The sequence below is a fragment of the Mustela putorius genome, unplaced genomic scaffold (assembly GCF_011764305.1).
Source record: "Mustela putorius furo isolate JIRA1106 unplaced genomic scaffold, ASM1176430v1.1 tig00003949_pilon_pilon_pilon, whole genome shotgun sequence".
NCBI lineage: Eukaryota > Metazoa > Chordata > Mammalia > Carnivora > Mustelidae > Mustela > Mustela putorius.
The window spans coordinates 6868165-6889778 of NW_025422093.1; the positions used below are offsets into that span (position 1 = coordinate 6868165).

General features: G+C 40.7%; 1 protein-coding gene across 1 annotated transcript in view; it reads left to right on the forward strand.

The window, feature by feature from the left end:
- ANK3 (ankyrin 3) overlaps nucleotides 1-21614 on the forward strand; it is a 671415-nt gene that overhangs the window by 145391 nt on the left and 504410 nt on the right. The gene's annotated exons all lie outside the window — the stretch shown is intronic.

Genomic DNA, 21614 nt, shown 5'->3' on the forward strand with positions numbered 1-21614 from the left:
GGATTCAAAGCTTAAAGCAAAAAACCCCCCCAAATTTTAAAGATTTTATTTATTTATTTGACAGAGAGAGAGATTACAAGTGGGCAGAGGGAGGGGGAGAAGCAGGCTCCCCGCTGAGCAGAGATCCTGATGCAGGGCTCGACCCCAGGACCCTGAGATCATGACCCAAGCCGAAGGCAGAGGCTTAACCCACTGAGCCACCCAGGTGCCCTAGCAAAAATTTTTTTATAGCTCAAACTCTCTACATATTTTTAGTAGAAGTTCTAATTTCTTTAGCAACACAATTCTTTCAGAACCTTGGGATGGTCCTTCTAGTTAGTTCCATGTGCCAGTAACGTCATCCAAAGTTCTGTCAAGGTATAACTGTCAAATTTTTTGGTTTTTGTTTCCTTTGGCTTTATCTCTCATTTAGGAGTGGCTATTGAGGAGCCACTCAAAATAGAAGACCATCTTCTCAATCTGATCTTTACTCCAAAGCTGAGTCTCAGTGGGCTTTTTTCCATTAGGAGGTTTTTCTCAAGTTTTCTGTCTCTCTGTTTGGGGTCTCTTGAGGCATTCGCCTTTCTGTGCTTGCAAGTTCACACATCTCTGGACTTGCTTACCGTGTATTTCTCCACCAACTACCCTACCGATCTCCAGGTTTCCAGCCTCCAGCATTGGTTTCCTCGCTGCCGACTGCCTGACGGCTAGGCCAATTTTAGATACTGTTATGGCAGCCCCTCACTTGAAGGTACTAATTTCTGTACTCCTCAGGGTAATGCTAGCGAGGCTAGTAAAGACTGTCACAGAATTAGAGAATTCAGAACTAAAAAAGGACATTAGAGATCATGTAGTATATCCAGCTTCTCTTCATTTGAAGAATCAGGAGCCAAGACAGGAAACAGCTGAAGCTTGCCCAGACCCACACAGGGACCCGGAGGCCACAGAGTGAGAGGTGTGGCAAGGCCTTGGTGATTTTTGCCCTTTAGCCCATCGCTCAGTCTCACATACTGGAGGCTTAATGAATATCTCAAACTGAATTGGGAATGTGTAAGTCTGACTCTACTAGGGCCTCACTGAGGCTCAGACGAAGAGAAGAGAGGAAACAAGGAAAAGTCAGGGAACAATGGAACTTAAGTAAAATGCCTCAAGGAAAGTATAGATTCAAAACACTTTATGACTTTGGTATTACCTTTGGCACATTTTCCTGCTTTAAATCTTAATCAAAATGCTAAGGACATTTTGATGACGTCGTTTTGAGATGGCTGTTTTGATATAGTCTTAATAATAAGCTACTTAATATTTAGCTAAAAACCACTACCTGCTAACGGACTCCTCAGTCCTGGTTCCCTGTCTTCCTCTGTCTCTGAGCTTCTGGTGTGGGACGAGTAGGAGTTGATCATGCTCGGGATGAGATGGGCCAGGCTTAAGGAGAGGGATAGTTTGAAGAAATAAAAACCACCATCTTTATATTTTGGTGCCATGTGGAAAGTAGCCGGCTGAGATTTCTGTGTCACTTTCCTCTCCCACACCACATCAGCACTTAAAGATAGGACTGCAAAGTTTAGATAGCATAACACTTTTAGGGTAGGACACTGTCAGGCATGCCACAGGGCTCTACAATTCTGTCGTTCGTTAATCCAGGTGGCATTTCTGAAGCATCTGTTCTCCCCCAGACCCCATACTAGCACGTAGGATATATACACAATGTGATACAAGGGTCATGCTAGGAGCTTATGGGTGACATAATTTATTAAGTTCCAGAATATTCTACTGGACCATAATATTGGGCATCACATTTTTGAAGGTAATGAAGGTTTTCAGGAACATATGTGTAATCCTCTTGAATGCAGGCAAACTTGGAAATCCTGTGGGTTTGGTGCCATGCCATTGCAAGAAAGCAGATATTGCAGCTAAGGCGGCCAAATGAACGTTTTTGTTTCCCAATGCATATAAAAGTTATGTTTATACTACATTGTAGTCTTTTAAGTATACAAGAGCAGTATGTCTAAAGAAACAATGCCATACCTCAATTAAAAATACATGGTTGCTTAAAATGCTAATAATCCACTGAGCCTTCAGTGAGTCATCATTTTTTGCCAGTGGAGGATCTTGTCTTCATGTCCATGGCTGCCAACGGATCAGGGTGGTGGTTGCTGAAGGTTGAGGTGACTGTGACAAGTTCTTAAAATAAGATGGCGGTGAAGTTTGCTGCATCGATTGACTCTTCCTTTCAAGAACGATTTCTTTATAGTGTGTGATGCTGTTGGATAACATTCTCCAGAGTAGAACATCTTTCAGAATTCGAGTCAAGCCTCTTAAGCCCTGCTCTTGCTTTATCAACTAAGTTAATATGGTGTTCTCTGTCCTTTGTTGTCATTTCAACACTCTCCATGGCATCTTCACCAGGAGTAGATTCCATCTCAAGAAAACACTTTGTTTGCACATCAGTAAGATGCAGTTCCTCAGCTGTTCAAGTCTGGGCACGAGATTGCAGCCCCGCGGTCCCATCTCCAGGCTCCACTTCTAATTCTGGTTCTCTTGCTGTTTCCACCACACTTGCAGTTTCTTCCTCCACTGAAGTATCGAACCCCTCACAGTCATCCATGGGGGTTGGAATCTACTTCTATGAAAATCCTGTGGATGTTAATATTTTGACCTCTTCCAGTGAATCATGAATGTTCTGAATGGCATCTAGAGCTGTGAATGTTTTCCAGAAGGTTTTGCCATGATTTTGCCCAAATCCATAAGAGGAATCCCCATCTATGGCCCCAATAGCCTTGTGAAGTGTATTTCTTTTTTAAAAGATGTCATTTATTTATTTTTGAGAGGGAGTGAGTGATTTTGTGCATGACTTGGGGGAGGGGCAGCGGGAGAGGGAGAAGCAGGCTCCCCGCTGAACAAGGAGTCCCATGCAGGGCTCAATCTCAGGACCCTGGGATCCTGACCTGAGCCGAAGGCAGACACTTCACTGACTGAGCCATGCCGGTGCCCCATGAAATCAATTTCTTAAATAATAAGACTTGAAAATCAGAATTACACTTTGATCCATGGACTGCAGAATGGATGGTGTGTTAGCCACTGGAAAACATTAATCTCGTTATGCATCTCAGCAGAGCTCTTGGGTGACCAGGTACATGGTAAGTGAGCAGTAATATTTTGAAAGGAATCTTTTTTCTGAGCAGTAGGTCTCAGCAGTGGGCTTAAAATATTCAGTAAACCGTGTTGTAAACAAACGTGCTGTCCTCCAGGCTTTGTTGTTGCACTTTCAGAGCCTATGCAGAGAAGACTGAGTGTAATTCTTAAGGGCCCTGGGATTTTCAGAATGAAGAGTCAGTGAGTGTTGGCTTCAGTCACCAGCTGTGTTAGGCTCTAACAGGAGAGTCAGCCTGTTGTGGAAGCTTTGAATCCAGACATTGCCTTCTGCGTGGCTATGAAAGTCCTAGATGACGTCTTCTTCTACTACAAGGCTGTTGTTTGTCTGCCGTGCAAATCTGTTGTGGAGTGTGGCCACCTGCATTGTTGTCTTAGCAAGATCTCCCGGATGACTTGCTATGGCTTCTGTATCCCCACCTGCTGCGTCGCCTTGTGCTTGTATGTTCTGGAGACGGCTTGTTCCCTTAAAGCTCATGAACCAACCTCTGCCGGCTTCAGACTTTTCTTGGGCAGCTTCCTCACCTACCTCAGCCTTCACGGAACTGAAGAGAGTCAGGGCCTGGCTCTGGATTAGGCTTTGGTTTAAGGGGATGTTTTGACTGGTTTGGTTGTTTATCCAGACCATATCCTCCATATCAATGTAAGCCTGTTTCACTTTATTATTATTATTTTTTAAGATTTTATTTATTCATTTGAGAGAGAGAGAGAGTGAGTGAGTGTGAGAGAGCACAAGCTAGGGGGAAGGAGCAAAGGGAGATGGAGAAGCAGGCTCCCCACTGACCAGGCAGCCAGATGCGGGGCTCATCCCAGGACTCCTGGATCATGACCTGAGTCAAAGGCAGCACCCCTGGCTCTTTCACTTTCTTATCATTCATATGTTCACTGGAGTAGCACTTTTAATTTTCTTCAAGAATTTTTCCTTTGCATCCAGAACTTGGCTCTTTGGCATAAGAAGCCTAGCTTTTGGCCTGTGTTGACTTTTGATGTATCTTCTTACTAAGCTTAATCATTTCTAGCTTTTGTTTAAAGTGAGAGACATGCAACTCTTCTTTTCATTTGAATACTTAGGAGCCATTTTGGGGTTTCTCTTTGGCCTCATATCAGTATCGTTGTGTCTCAGGAAAAAGGGAAGCCTGAGGAGAGGGTGTAGGACAGGATAAGGCCATTCAGTAGAGCAGTCAGAAGACACACATTCATCAGCTAAGGTTGGTATGTTATGGGAGTGTGGTTTGTGGCACCTCCAAATAATTGCAGTAGTCACCGCAAAGATCATCGATCACAGATCAGCAGAACAAATCTGATAGTCATGAAAAAGTTAGAAATACTGTGAGAATTACCAAAATGGGACCCAGACACCCGGAAGGAGCAGATGTTAATGGAAAAATGGCTTTGGCAGACTTGCTCAAGGCACGGTTGGTTGCCACAGTGGTTTGATGTGTAAGAAATGCAATTATTTGCGAAGCTTTAAAAAGTGAAGGGCAATAAGATGAGGCCTGCCTGTGCTCTGTCTGCTCCCCTGGAGGCAGAGAAGGGAAGCTTGGGTTCATTTCTTCGGGAATTTTTTCTGTCCTTCAAGTCTGAAAAAGGCCTGGTGAGATGGTGTAGACCAGATTCGCTGTGAAGGTGTTCTGTGCATTTATCTGGGGATGTTTTCAGTTTCTAGATGAGCGTATTTGTGGTATTTACACCTAATTGTAAACGTTGCATTTCCTTTTGTGAACATTTTTTTTACGGACTCTGTTACACAAGTTGAGTAACGAAGATTGCCTACATACTTGGGTTAATTGTTTGGAGCGCTTTCTTAATAACTTTGTAAGCTGTGGTAGTGAGTAATCTAGAGAATAATTACATTTTAAAACAGAATCTTACTGTAAAGATCAATTATATCAAGCTGACCTTAATTTACATGGAAAATTCTTGTTCTTTAAAAAGCCTTTTGTAGCGCGGGTGAGGCAGGAGCAGAATTTGGATATGCTTATTATTGCAGTGCTCGCTTTGAGTTAACGAAAAGACAGCATGCCAGAAAATGCTGCCTGCCTGTGTGTGTGTGTGTGTGTGTGCGCACGCGCGCGCACGCGTTTGTGTGTGTGTGTGTGTGTGTGTCTGTCATCAAACAGGACTTCTTAGAAACTGATTTAGGTAGCAGTTGTGGTTCCCTGGTCATTTCCTCCCTTCTCATTTAAAAAAAAAAAAAATTATTTATTTATTTGTCAGAGAGAGAGAGAGAGAGAGCGCGAGCACACAAGCAGGCAGAGTCAGAGAGAGAAGCTGGCTCCCCACCAAGCAAGGAGCCCAATGTGGGACTCTATCCCAGGACCCTGGGATCATGACCTGAGCCGAAGGCAGCCCCTTAACCCACTGAGTCACCCAGGTGTCCCCCTCCTTGCTCATTTTGATTAGAGTAGAAGCTGTGTGTCTCTTAGTCCTCAGATTCTCAGGCCCAGAAGTAAGTTCACCTTTGCTGATTATCCTGACAGACTTGAGTACAGTCACAACAGTAAAATCACAGAATAAGAAATGACAGCAATTAGTAAATGTAATGAGATTCAGGGTCTCTACCAATCAAAGTGATGCAAATTACAACCCAGCAGGATAATATTTTTCCCTTGTCAATTTGGCAAATACTATAAAAGACCAGTGCTGGGTTACGTTGGCGATGGTATCAGTAAACATGCATGTTTATACATCATGGAGGAGTTGTCGATTGATACAGAATGTCACGTTTTGGGTGAATGTTTCTCTTACTGCTTATCCTTAGGTGATTTTCTAAGCCATCTTACCGTGTCTTGTATGTGTAAATTATTTAAAGTTAGAGGCATAGGGACGCTTGGGTGACTCAGTCAGTTTTAAGCCTCTGCCTTTGGCTCAGGTTATGATCCCAGGGTCTGGGACTGAGTCCCACACTGGGCTCCTTTCTTTGCTCAGTGGGGAGCCTGCTTTTCCCTCTGCCTGCTGCTTCCCCTGCTTGTTTTCACTGTCTCTCTCTCTCTCCCTTTCTCTCTGACAAATAAGTAAATAAAATCCTAAAAAAAAATAAATAAAATTAGAGACATAATTTCATAATTTTGTGTCAAAAGTGTCAATAAGAAAAATAAGAAAAATAATAAAAGCATTGACATTCTCTTGAATCCTTCACTTCAAGAAGAGTTCATGTTTTCATTTATTTGCTTGGAGGAATATGGGTCAGGTGCCATGACACAATCAGAGTACTGTGTGGCATTCGATATACATGTATTATAAAATTAAAGGTATTACCTTAATTTTGTAATTCTTGTAACGAATCTGAAGATTAGTCACACATGACATGATGAAAGCATTATTGGCTGGAGCCTCGGCCTGGCGTAGTTCCAACATTATCCTGGACCGTGTGGTTAAATGTGGTTAAATGAGACGGTGTCCTGGTTGCACATGTGTGGATACAGGTCTGCAGGAGGCTCCTAGAGCAGCGGTCATGATCTTCATTTCACAGACTCTCTGTTTCTATAACCAATCCCTCTCTTACTGTAGTTCCTCCTTTACTTATTTATTTTTTTTAGATTTTGCTGTTAGAAAAATCTCAAACCCATTTCTTCTATTCCATAAAAAAATGATTTCAAGCATTTGTGCCAAAAATTATTAAGCCAAATGAAATACCAAGTAGCAAGTGTAGACAAAGTTGTCACTACATCATGATAGTTTTAGTAAAGACAGCATTAAGTTAGTAAAAGCTTTTAAGCTACCATGAGATATTGCTTAAGTCATAGTTTCTAAAGATCAAAATTTTTTTCTAAACCCTTTTATTTCAGCCACTGAAAGAGTAAGCATCTCCATATTACTGTGTTGTTTGGAATATGAAGAGTGAGAAGCCGTCTCGGGTGGACATTTGATGGGGGAGAGGTACCCCTAGAGCTGTATCTGGTCATCTTTTGTGTCGATTTTCCCAGCAATGAAAGAAAACCCAGCAGAATCTCTGTCCCCATTTGGGTGTGGACCCAAACATAAGCATCCATAGTTCTTAATCATTGTAATATTTGCATTGCTAGGGATTACCTTGTACAAAGCCAGGGAATTTCTTTAGACTCTGTCACCATGGTTCTTTAAAAATCATTTAGGATCTCTATTGTTACTAAATAAAACACATGGGTTTAGGGAAGATCACAGGAATGACTCATCAGTCCTCACCTCCTGAAAGGAGGGGTATCTGGCATGTAAACACTACCAGGCCTCCAAATTGTTAGCCTGGTGCAAGAAGATTGCCCCGCTCAGAAAATCACACCAATGGAAATGCAGAGGTTCAGGGAAGGAAACAAACAACATCCAAACCTCTCATTTATAGCCTCTGTCTTTTTGGAACATTCTGTCTCTCCCTGTTTTACTAATCCACTTTGATTATGTCATTATATTTTAATGGGCACATGACTAAATAATCAGGAAAGAAAGAACACACGGAACAAAACAGGCTACTCCTGCTCTGAAGCTGCCTGAGGGGTTCTGATGTATTGTCAAAAATGGGGCTCGTATATCAAAATGGTAATTTCACAGACAATGTTGCTTAGAGCAAAGCGAGGTTTAAAGAATATCATTTGAAACAAAAAAGCACTAATGAGTAATACAGATGGCTGTTGGGTCTGGCAAGAATCATGGTGGTCGTTGATAAGGGGCTGAAAACTGAGACTCAGTTCACGCTCTCGTCCTCCTTCAGCTCATGTCCACGCCTGCCTGAATGCTCTGAGCGAATGTCGGGATGTCACTGGGTGTCATTGTATGACATGGAGACTCACAGAAGACTAGCGGCTTAAATGCAGAGTGTGTTCCTTCGGATGTTTTCACTCACGATAGAAATATCACGACATTGTGTAACAATAATGGTTTTGATACATACATTTTATATGGATAAATCATCTCTAGGGACAGCCCAGAAGTTCAGGGGCTCTAGCGCATCACTCATGGTGGTGGTGGGCGTGTGGAAAGATGAGACAGTGGTGGTCATGGTGAGATCAGCCTCTGACGGAAATTAGCCTGAGGTAACCCCAAATCTTAGAGAAGGAGAGTGACCAGTGTGACTTATGAAGTGACCACCTGTTTCTGTTGTCCTCTTTCTCCTGTTTCTTCTCTCTTGGCACTCACCCCAAGTAGGGCAAGGTAAATACCAAAACCTCACAGTGAAGCTTCCAGCAAACATTTGGTATGTATTTGTGTGTGTGTGTGTGTGTTTTAATTTAAAGCACATGCATCACCATTGAAAGCATGTTTGCTTACCACCGAAGATGCTCGCAGATCTCACTATGGGTTCACTTTACCCTCTCTGGGAGACACTGGTGTAGTGGAAGGTGGAAGGAAAGCCCTTCGTGGAGGAGTTGACAGAACTACCTCTGCTCCCAGTTCTGCTCTTAACTGGCTGAGTGGACCTCAGGGAAAACGTGTCAGGGCCACAGGTGGGGGAAGTGAGAACATTACTACCGCGTTTCACTCAGCTCTAAAGATACTAGGGTTTTCGGAAAATAGCTTATTTGCCTGTAATTTTGTCTTTAGCTTTACCAGCATCGTAAACATTGAGGACTAACAAACAGTGCGGGATGCTGTTAGTAAGATTAAGCAGCTACATTAGCTTGCCAACCAGCAGTATGACTACAGTAAGTACATGATGTCCCAGCCTTAAAAATAAAATTAGTTTCTTCATATAGGTATTTCTGGTGGACTTAAATGGAAAGTCTTTGTTTACTTTTAATTTGATGCACTTTGATTTTAGGCAAGAAACTATCAGTAAAAGTGTTTTCAAGTGAATTTTATGCAGAATATTACATAAAACATTTGCTTCCTAATAGCCCCGGCCCCACGATTTCTCCTATGGTAAGCCACTTTCATTTTAAAAATAGATCTGTTCTACGACACTTAACTTGGCCCTGGTTGTTGTCCTCTTATGCGAGTTATTTAATTTAAAAATAGAACTGTCTCAGTAGATCTGTATCAACCAGTTTAGGATCGTTTCTATCTGGAGGAAGCTGTAATTAGGCAGGCAGTTCTTCGGGTCATATTTGGGCGCAGTGCTCTCCAGTTACGTTTTCCTCTTTGGTGATCTAACAAAGAGCTTTGCTTCCAACTTGATAATTTTATGTTGTATTTAGCTTATAATTTTTTCTTAGGCTAATTTTAATTTCCTCAAGGGTTGGGGGAATTTTATAATTTGGATGCAAACAGATTACCATTAGAAAGTAGTTAACATTTAACATTTTTGGAACGAGGAATCATGCCTAGACTGGTTTGAGATCAGTCAAATGACCCTTTTACCCAGAGCAATTTTAATTTAATGTGCATTGCTACAACTTTGGACTTATTAAAAACAATCAGTGTTTCTGTGAATGCATATTTCTAGAGTACAAGTGTAGGAAAGACCATTAACCAATAAGAAGGAACAGTTTTCCTATTTATTATACCTAAGTTTTAATTTTTCAACCTTTAAGTGAAATTTATCTGATTTTACAAAGTGAAATATGTTTCGTATTGTGAGGAATTAAATTACTATTGATTTGGTGATGTTTTAAGGCCTTAACTTTAACGCAGAAGCTTTTTTTGCCTTACAGATTTTTAGAGATTTATTCCTTCTAAAAGGTCTTGAACTTAACAAGTTCCAGAAAATGAACATAAAGCATGTTATATACATCACATACTGTTATTATTAAACTGTAGCTTAATACATTTTGTTACTTAAGTATACGTTTTTACGTATTTTAAAGTTAATTTTTGAAACTGGGCTTTTTCTCAGATGTGATTATACAGTGTGACACCTGGAAAAATTATTCAGTCAGACTTATGAATTCCTTATCCGTAAGGATAATTCCTTCCTAAAGTGATCTTTCATAGAATTTGGCTATGTAATTTTATCTTTAAAAGTCCTGTTTTTTCCCCATCTAACCAGCAGAGAGCACTTTAGCTTGTAACATAAGCATCAAATATTTAAGTGGAGAGTCAAGATCATGATTTATCAAAGAAATGGGCAATTGTCATCACTCACAACCTCATTCTTTCCTGTCATTTCCAGTGTAATTCATCGATTTCCTTAATTTTTCATCAAATTGAAACACAATTTCATAGTTTAAAAAGTGATGATAATGACATTTTCCCCCAAACACATTCTTGTGCTATTTACTTGGCCAGAAATATTCATGTTAGTTTTATTTTATATATTTGATAGTCCTAATTAATTTACAAATTTGCCCACAAATGGACTAAATTTGGTCTCAATTTCTGTACACCTTTGATTTTTCTTTTTCTTTTTTTTTAAGGAGGCTTTACTCTGGATACTAGGTAAATAATTAGTGACAATGACTTTTCTGGAAGGAGATTCAACTCAGTATTTCTTTTGATACTAGGAATCAAAATGTCAGGATTCCACTATAAATGGATGCATTATCTCTTTTGCTTAACTAGTGAAAATGCAAAGATTTAGGTAGTCTGACTTCAGTCCACCTGCTTACATCCTCTAGTTAATACAGAATTTGTTATAAAGCACCTACCTCACCCTTGTTCCTCAGGAACAAGGCTTAACAAGTAACAAACCTAGGCTTATCCAATTGAAGTATATGAAGGAGCGAAACAGTCAGGAACTGCCTGGTCCCTGGGTTTTCCTGTGTTTTAAAGATGAGGAAGGGTTGATTTGGGGAAGAGGTGGAAAGGCTTATTCTGCCATAATAGGAATTTTTACCTTTTATTGTGTGATAAGAAGGATCTAGAGAAATGGCAGCAGAAAGTGGGGACTACGGCTAGGTAGCACTTCAAAGTCTGAGAAGAAACTTGCCACATGGGACTACATGCCTGACACCATTCAGAATTCTGGCCACACCAGACTTACTGAGATGTACGTTATTGTGATTAAATACTATGAACCCTCACAGTGAAAAAGTAGCTCCAGCAGCTAACCCATGGTTTATAAAATTCATGTCGTTCTTGGGAGGGTCATTTGCACTGCTGTCCCCCACTTGCTTGGCCATGGGGGACCCTCTCAAGCTGCCCCTCACACTCAGGCTGGGGGAGTGGTTTTTCAAGATGGGGCAGAAGAAATGTTTGTTGCACATAAATACAAACCCCCTTTCTAGGATTGGTAAAGAATGGGGGAATATTTTAATATAAATACCTGCCCTTTAGGTTCAATGTTTTAACATCATTTCCTCAAACCAGCACTAAATCTTCCGCCCACACAACACTGAAAATTAGCCCTTTTGATAGGTTTCCCCCTATATTGCTGGGCTTTATATCATTTTAAGTTCGGGTGAATGAAGATGTTAATGTTAATCCAGTTTCTCCTGAATGAAAAATGTTAGCGTAAGCAAGGAAATGATTGATTTCTGACTCCTGGACCCCGACGGGTCGCTCTGACCCTGCTGTCCATCTCCTCCTCCTCCCTTGTCCACTCTTCCTATCTTTGCCCTACACCTGGATAACTTATCTGCTTCCAGAGGCCTATTTCGATCTTAGGGGTGGCCGGTGGGGGCTCAGAACTTCGTTCCTTCCCAAATCAGAATGTAACTGACACTCTTCAAAGAGATGCGTGACAGTTTCTGCTGGTAATTCAGCTATGTTTAAATGGATGGAGAGCAGGGAGAGGGAGTTTCTACTCAGGTGTGAAGCCCCCCCAGGTACCCAGAAAACACCCTGGAAACCTCGGGTGTGCTGGTGTGCTGCACGGAGTGTGTGATGTGATCTGAGAGCAACACTGTCCTAAACGTGGCAGACAGCAGCCTTGTTCTTCACGTTTCCTGAATATTCCGATACTTCTAGTGTTGGTTGGTTGATGGGTTGAATGGCAGGAAAACAATGATTAAATGCGAATGATGGCACATTAGGTGTGGGGCCTTCTGTAATGAGCCCTTCATTAGAAATCTTGAGCTGAAGATTGGCAATTTGCCCATCCGTTTGCTTATCCCATTAAAAAAAGAAAAGTAATCATGGAGAAAGTGTAACCTTTGGTTTCTCCGGTAGTAGTAGATCCCTTTTATTGTCTGAATCATTGAGTGATTTTTTGCAAACCGGTAACCTGATCTTTTATCACTCCCTGGACCGCCTCCTCCGCTGGTATGCCCTGATGCATTCAACACATGTGTTCAAATGGGAGGCTAGCAGCACTCAGAGCAATTTACATTCGGCTTCGCAGCCTGTGAGAAGCAGCAAATCAGCCTCAGGGAAGGCTCCGGGAGACTTGTCAGCAGTCTGTAGCTTATTTCTGTATGTGTGAGGGTGTGTGTGTGTGTGTGTGTGTGTGTCTCCCTCTCCCGTTCTCTCGCTCACCATTTACAGGCTGGAATCACTGTGGAGGAACAAGCAACAAAGTGTTGTCAAGATTTTATCTCAGGGTAATGATTAGTTAAAAATGAAAGGCTAAAACATTGATTTTCGTTGTGAGAATAATTGACTGTTGGATGTAGAGAACACCCGGTTTCTTCCTGAGGAGAGCTGAGCAGTGGCACACTCCCAGCGGCGAGGGCTGGGTGGAAACGGCCACCGCCTGCCTAGGGAGCTCCCGTAAATGGACTTTGGTCTCAATGCTTTGACTCTTTGTCGTGGTTTTGGATGTTGGAATACGGGCGGTGATCCCTTGTCTTTTATAAACTCACCTGATTTAAAGGAAAGATGAGTGAAGAACCAAAGGAGAAAAATGCAAAACCTGCTCATAGGAAAAGGAAAGGAAAAAAGGTAAGAAATGAATAAGCAACATGTTCTCTGTATTGTTCTCTGGCTCTGGGGAGGAAGTGATCTTCAGGCTGGATTTTTTTAAGAGACTGGATTTTAAGAAGCTGCTAGAATCAGATTGCTTTTGTTTTTCTGGTCTATTAATAATGGGTGTGTTCTGTGCTGGAGAAAAACATCACAACTCGGATACATTGCTAAAATATTTTAACGGTTAAATATAGTCATTTAGATTTCACTGAAGTGGTGTGTTTTTCATAGTGATATTCAGGATTATTAAGTAAACACATGTCCTAATTATGTGGGTGTGTGTGTGTGCTTTTTACCCCTTAAATTCTCCAGAAGAGCTCGTTAATCAACAGGGTACAGTTACTAATGAATATTATTATGGTATAGATGTTTAGCTTTAACACATATATCAGGCAAACTTAGGGAAACCTGTAGTCACTCTGAAATTACAGCATGGAGGTGAACTCCATTTTAATTATTGATCAGCCTATGGCTGACAAACCTCAATTTGCAACAGACCCTGCAGTTGCACAGCCATATGCCTCATTTATAAAATCAGTTTTGTCTTCCGTGTAAAGTGAGGAATCTTCCAAATATTGATAGATGATTATTGTAAACCTGTAGATTCATTTTGGTTGTCTCGAATGTGGGTATCTTAAAATGTGCTCCGAACTTTTTGGTCCATTGTGAAATTGGGGGTTGGAGGGGTGGAGGAGGTAATTCCCTAGGTCTGGCATTTGCTTTTGATCCATTGTGGTTAATAAATTGGCTTCCATAGGGTGTGCCAGCAGTGGAAAAGCCAGTTGTATATCTGTAACAAAGAAAAACAAGTCCTAAAATAGGATTATAGTTTATAGCTCTTTAAGGAAAATGTGTACTGCATTTTTTAAATCTATAATCAAAATCTTCAGCTACTGTATATTAATTACTAGGACTGTTATATATAATAGTGACTCTTTAAAATGCTTCCTTGACCCAATGTAATGTCTGCTCAGCCAATGGGTCCATGGAGAATGGATGGTTATAGAAGAGAGGATAAAGATTTCAAGTCCTCATTGAATTGTCAGCATGTAAAATTTTTTCACAATCTATTATTTATGAAAAGATTCGTTGGGATATGATGCTCTTAAAGGAGCTGGTATCAGCAGACGACTCTGAGGACACGTTTATGAATGTGCCATATTCTAGGGTAGTGGTTCAACATCCTATAGATGGCAAAGCCATGCAGACTGGCAAGAAGTCAGCCTGGACTCTGGTCTGCTGTGTCCGCAGGGGCTGATGACAGTGTGAAGGTGCAGTTCTGATTTCCCAAGGGAGCTGGTCGCAGCTGCACAGCACAAACGATTTGTTTAATGCCTGGCATAGCGGTGCTGGTCTCAAGGAAAGCTGTCGGCTTGGCTCATGTTTATGAGATGTGGCCTTAGTTTCTGACAGGCTCCACCATGATTCCGAACACGGAGTGTCATGGAGAGCCCAGACAGACATCATGAGCCACGGCAGTGCAATCCAGAGTAAAGTGAGCAGTGGCTGGGTTCGTTGTAAATCATTGAGCTTTTATGTGGAATCCTTTAACGTGGGTATTTTTTCTCTCTTCCTTGAAATTTTCCCAGCTGTGTTCTGCTTCTCCTCATCTGAGGTTATCCTTAGAGACAGTATGAAGTCATTTGCTTTGAGTCCTTCTCCTGTACATGCTGCCCTCTCCCAGGGGCTACCAGGGTACCCTCTATGAAGCCTTCATCATCACACTCTGCCCAAGGACCTTCCAAAATCCCTCCGGCCTGTTTAGTGAAGTCCAGATTCCTGACCACAGAGCTTGAGGCCTTTCCCAGTCTGATCTGCGCCTGCATCTCCCAGGCTTTTTTCCCCTTCACCATTTACTTCATTCATGTTTGACTCCATCCAAACTGGAGATCTTACCAGCCCCTGAATTAATTCCCTTCGTCTGATACTTGTCCTTTGTCCATGGAGAAGGCATTTCTGTGCCAGCCCACTTGGTGAAATCCTACCCATCCTTCAAGGTCCAAGCCAGCTCTTGCCTTCTCCCTGAAATCTTTCAATTCACCCTACTTAGAAGTCAGTCAGTCTTCTGGATTGACACCGTACCTTCTACTTAACCTAATACATTCTGCTGCCTTTTCAAGTTATTGTGTACCTGTTCTGTTCTCTTGTCCACATTGAACTACTGGTATTCACCTCAGGAGCCTCTCAACATGTTCCTTATGTGCAGCTGACACTAAATAAATGTCCCATTGAAATAGCTCTCTCATTTACTAACCAGAGTTCACCAAGAATTAGATGTTCAGTATTAGAGCAGATACATATCAAGTAGGAGTTATCTTTTAAATGAATAGGCCTTTTCTCCCAACATTTTTCTGGGTAAAAAATAAAATAGTTTTTGTTTTCTTAAAGACAGTGTGTATGTATATACACACCTGCATATGTGCAGGTGTGTGTGTGTGTGTGTGTGTGTGTGTGTGTGCGCCATTTCCTTCTGAGCCAAATATTCTAGAAGGTTTCCGGGTGTTCTAGATGACCTACACTGCAGCATTGGTGGGTGTGGTCAAATGAAAGCATTTCAGGTGGGAAATATATGCAATCTGCCAAAATTCTATTGCAACAAGCTCCTCAAATATTTGAACTGTTTCCTAACTACTTATGGAATTATTTTAATATAAACTTCAGTATGAAATCCTTCTTATATAGGGATATGTCTCAAAATGGCCTTAAAAATGATGTGTTGTTGTTGAGTGTTTTCAGAACAGATCACATGCTTAAGGGCATTTGGGTATAAAGTGTCTCATGAGACATATTTAATATTGGAGTCAGCAAGATAAATGTAATGGAATCATTATATTATTCCTTTGTTAGCACATAGCAAGTGTTTTCCTATTTTGCTCAGGAATATATAGGGATTCAAACTGATGTTAGGAAATGCTTTTTTCTAATAATTTGTATATTTTGTTCTGAATGTGAAGAGGGAGTGTGTGTGTGTGTGTGTGTGTGTGTGTGTATCCATATCCTGTAGCTATTTATCTCTCCTTGTGCTGCTTACAGGAGAAGGATTTACTGAAAGTCAGGAGACTGGGTTCCTATATAGCCCAGCTTCTAACCTGTCTTGAGTAGAACAATCAAACCCTCTGACTAGAAAATGGAATCCATGTGCCTGACAGAACCATCAGGGGTATTATGAGAGTAAAATAAAAGTAATCAGTAGGGCCATATTTTCAAGAGATTTTAAAAATGACAACACTTAAACTCAAAGTGGTTGTCACGGTGGAATTTCAAACTTGCTGTAGAATGACTGATTCTAAAGAAGAAATGACAGACAAGGCCGTATTACCCCCGTAATATTATACCGAACGGCCAGAAGTGCTTAGCTTAGTCAGCCACCGAAGAATAAGTGTGAAAGGTGTCCGTCAGTGACTTAATTTATTTAGCATCTGCATTTCATCAGCCCAAGTTGTCATAACAAAATGCCATTGACTGCATGGTTTAAATAACAGAAATGTGTTTTCTCGGTGTTGTGGAAAATGCAAGTCTGCAGTCAGAGCACCCGTGTGGTGGGGTCTGGTAAGGAGGACTCCTCCTGACCTGGAGAGTGCTGCCTCACTGCGTGCTCACATAGCCTTTCCTGGCCACGTGCAAGTGAACGTGGGGGTGGGGAGGGAGAGATTGATTTCTCTCTCTCCTTCTTCTTATAAGACCACCAGTCCTGTTGGGTAAGCATTGCACCCTCATGACCTTACTTAACTCGGATTACCCCCCAAAAGCCCTGTCTCCCAATAATTAACATTTACCATAATGCATTTGGGAGGGGTGCAACATAACGCATTTGGGAGGGGTGCAATTCAGTCCATAGGAGCATCCAGAGGAGGCTGTGTGGTCCAGATTCCTAACTTAGATATGCTTAATAAAACATATGATGGTGATCGAAGTCCTTTCAATTAATTTAGTTATTCAGCAGATGCTGTGTCATAGAAAACCTTCAAATACTGGGCCAGAGCCAGCTGTGGAAACTAGTCTGTGCTGGAAGTGTTAAGGGTACCAAATGAAAGTGAAGTCAGGTTCCCTTGGTGGCACAATGAGGGAAGGGGAAATTCCCTCTGGGGCCGACATTAGGCAAGGAGAGGTTGAGGAAGGCATACTGGAGTTGATATTAAGAAGATATGTGTTTCCAGGTGCTCCCCAAGAGGGCCAGAGCCTTCCAGATAAGAGTATAGGATGAAAGAGGGAGGAACATTTGAAGCAGCCTGATTCCTGTTTAGGAATCTAAACATTGTTTTGTGTAGTTGGAGTGCAGTGGGCAGGGACGTGTCATTGCAAGATATAAAGATGTAAAAAAAGAAAAGGGCCAGCTTTGAGCTATGGGTCTCTTTTTGGTCCTGGGGTTCACCAAAAGGCTTTGAGCAGATGACTACTGAAATCAGATTTACTTTTTAGAAAAACATCCTTAGTATTTGGTAGAAGTGCTAGGTCTTTATTTTACACCGACATCCCATCTGGTAGAAATATAAGTCATATATTTCACTGCTGAGGATTACCAAAAACTTAGTTTCTTGAGTGTTTCATTGAATGAATTTTCTCTTTTTTTTTTCTCCTTTTCTTTTGCTTTTTTTCCTTTTCCTTTTTTCTTTCCCTCCCCTTCCCCTTTTCCCTTTCCTCTCTCCTCTTCTCTTTCCTTCCTTCCTTCCTTCCTTCCTTCCTTCCTTCCTTCCTTCCTATTGGCAGATAGGAAAAAACACTTCGCTATTTAGACCCCACTCGGTAATGAGTTCCATTGCAATGAGTTTGCTTGTTTTCTAGGGAACTTCAGTAAAGGATTTTCACTATTTTAGTTCAGTTGCCTTTTCCATCTTGAGAATCCAAAATAACTTACTTTAAGTTAGTTTTGACAGTTTGTGTTTCTTCTGAGGGTGGACTGCATAACTTTCTTCTTTTCTACTCTTTTTTTCCCATGTGCTTGCCTTATGTGTGAGAGCTGTACTTGTCTCATGACGCTTAAATTATCCAAATGTGTATAATTTTTTTTTTTTTTGAGGGAGAGTCAAGGGAATGTCCATTTCTGAATTTCATCCATTATTCCTAATGCTGGAGTTTCCATTGTTGGAATTTTTGTTTGTCTTTTGGTTGTAGGGTCTTTGATCAGGATGCCTTGAATACCAAGTTCCCTCTAAACTGAGGTGTTGGCCTGTGGGCACATTGAACACATGGCATTTCTGTTGACCTGTGATTTTCATTTGTGTTTTTGGACATTGCCCACTACTGCTCTATAAGCACAGAACCTCTCAAAGTCTTTTGTCGATGAGTGGAGTGAGTTGAGTTATGGCTCACTGAACACAATCATGTATCCAGCGCTTTGTAACTTCTGGGGGCCAACGTACACTCCATGCTGATAGCTTTTATATCCTTTTCCATTTCACTATATGTGTTACTATCAGATATTTCTTCTTTTATTCTTGTATAAATAGAAAAATTTGAACACTTTATTTTCTTAATCATTTTTCTCTTGACTATTACTCCTATTTTCACAAGTACTATCAACTTTGTAGTTAACAAGACATTTAAAATATTTAAGTATCTTGTGCATCCATATCCCCGAATAGAAATTTTGACGCCTCCAATAATGAGTTTGTGATGGTATTTTCTTGAACTTAGTATTAAAGTTTGCTCATTTCAGTGTGCAGATTTCTATGTTATCTTGGCCTAAGGTTTTTGTACTTTTGAAACTTTCTTTTTGCAGGGAGAGATTAAATGAATTAAGAGAACCTGACAGGTTACTTCGTTATATCAGAATTTCATGGGAAAAAACCCTCAATTTAATACCATCTTTTTAAAATCAGATTTAATGAGGTACATTTACTTGGGGATTTTCTTCCATGTTAGAAAAAGACCAGCAGAAGCTTGGCATAAATTTATTTTATATGTAGCAGGCTTGGTGCATAGACTCTGAACATGACCCATAAAGAGAGGCTGTGATACTCCACAGGTCCAAAGGCCTTTCTCCGTAATTTCAAGATTCAAAATGAAAACCGAAAATATTTTCTAGCTTCTTTGGCGACAAAATCTGACCTGACCTGAACTCATGTGGCAGGAAAACGTTCTGACCTTATGTGAAGCTATTTATAGTCTTTATTTATCTACCTTTGTGGGAATCTTCGTATGTTCTGCTGCAGAAGTAAAAATTCTTTGCTTGGGGGATACTGTGGGGAAGGAGCTTATCATATTGGTATATCCCTTTCTAAAGTTTGACAAGTTCTGAATTCCAGAGCTTTTCTGGCTGCAGGTACTTCACAGGAGGGATTGTGAATCCACACTGAGTCCTGAGCTGGGAGGGGTGATGAGCCAGCATGACGAAATGTTAGCTTGCAGTGAGGAGGAAGGGGCTCGTTCTGTCCTTAATCACTTCCAGAAAAAGTGGCGTTTTGTGATGCTGGGCACGATATCAAAGGTCCCTCAATTATTTCCAGGTGCCATCTAACAGACTTTAGCTTGTTTGGCAGTAAATCTGAACCTTTTGACAGGGTGGTTTTGAAGATGATATTTATAAAGCCTTTTCGTCGTCGTCGTTGTTTTGTTTGTTTTTAAGCAATGAATTGTGACTTACCAAAAAGAAGAAAAAAGTCTTAATATATTGTTTAGGAAATTCTTGGTTTTTTGGGTTGTTCATGACCATTTGATTAGGTCATGAAAAATAACTGGTATATATATGTTCTGTAGAAGAAAAAATAGAGTAAATTGTTGTTTGATTGGATTGTTGTGCCTACTCGCAGAGAAAGCAATGATAACTATATAGGGATAATTAATTTCCCACAATTAGCACATAAAATGTCTTTTTCTGTCATCCATCTTACATAAAAATCTCCATTTATGGGTATATTATACAACTTAATTATGTATATATTATGCAACTTACTTTTAAAAACTTTTCATTCCATTTTTTCCTCACAGTTACACATAAATGGAAGTATAAAGTAATTTATTACATGGGTGTATTAACAGTTTAAAATCTAGATGCTTTTCTCAACTTATTCTCCTATGAATTATATAAATTTGGTCCTTGAAATCTATGAGTTCTCCCACTACCAGGGAATTAATAGAAATGTGCTGTCTGTCACAAGGCATGTCATTAATATGATTGGAGATAACTTGCTTAACAATGTCCTTAAGAAAGCCAAAATTCTAAATCATATCTGAAGTTTTAATGCTCATAAAACTCAGAGCCTCGTTAAGCAGTTTACTGAATGCTCGCTGCCCTGTATCTTTCATTCCCAACTCACTAGTCTTTTAAAATTATTTTTCACAGCACGTGGGTTATGCTGGTCTCACATTTCTACTGGTGTGTGTGTGTGTGTGTGTGTCTTAAACTATCATCGTGCAAAGCTATTTTGATTCTGCCTTGGTACCATACCATTTGTTCTTTCAACCAACATTTCTTGAGCGCTGGGGCGAGGCAGTCATCAGGGAACAAGATCGGCAGTAAATGTATGAACTGGGTACTAGTCATAACTCAGTGTGAAAAGTCCACAAGAGGCCTCTACTCCAGGGAGAAACTAGACTTCAGAGAGGAGGTGACCATTGTCGCCAGGGAAGGAACTGAAAACACGGAGGGGAGGTGGCAGGGAAGGCCTCGCAGTGGGGATCCTTGATCAGTGAGCTCAGTCCTGATAGGGACTCCATCAGCTCCGAAGAGGACATTTTAGGTGGAAGGAACTGCTTGGGGGGAAACCTCTGTCATGTTTGGATCCCAAGGAAGGAACACTTTCATGGACTCTCCCAGCTGGCTTGAACTTTAAAGACTTCTAGACGCTGCTCTCAAATGTCTTTTTCCTCCTGGAATTCAGTCAATGTTTCCCGAGTTTTCAGGATAAAGAACAAGATTTGAGGGAGTCAGCTGGTGACACATGGTACCTCTGCAGGGTAGCACCCAGTGAACTTGTAAGAATGATGAACTTTTATTCTACTTTTCACTTTTCCTTCACTGCTGCTCATTGTTGACTGTTGTGACAAGTACAGAGAGGAATTTAGAGACTTATACAGAAACCCACATCTCTTGAGACTCTAATCAACACTAACTGCACCCCCCCACTTAGCCACAGTCTACTAATTTTATTACTATAATAAATTAGAGATACAAATAAAGACACACATCGGAAACTAAACTTGATAAACCTTGATATGAGGATTGTGCACAGTACTTTTTGCAAATAAGGCATATGAAATATCCCTTGTCTTGCAATAAAGGTTTCATAATTCTGAGCATTAGTGTCATATTTAATGTCAGTGTTTTGTGAGTACTTAAGGAAAAATTAAAGATAATTATAGCAAACCAAGTTAATTCCTTGACATGATGCTTAACCTCTAGATAATTTATCTGGGAACATTGTGTAATTTTCCTTTGTTATTTTCATGATGCCGGTTTATTCAGTCTTTACTTGCAGTGACTTCACCACTGTACCTTGGCATTGTACAAAATTGGAAAATCTCTTTGGAACCTTATCATGTTATCTTAAATATCATTTCCACCATTTGTAAATCTCAGTCATTTTCACATAGACGCGACATCAAAACTACCTACAGAAGTGGAACCACGGTCTTCTGAATATTAATGAAAAACATTTTCTGTGTAATTACAGGTAATTAAGTGAATCATGTGTTCAAGTAAATATTTATGAATAACTTCAAAGTTTCCTTTTAAAAACAAAAGCAACCATGGTTATGATTTCAGGGATTCCCACCCCACAGCCCCCACAGAGCTGTTTTTCAGAAATGTAATGGACTGCTTCCTACCACACACGTGGGGTTATTTCACT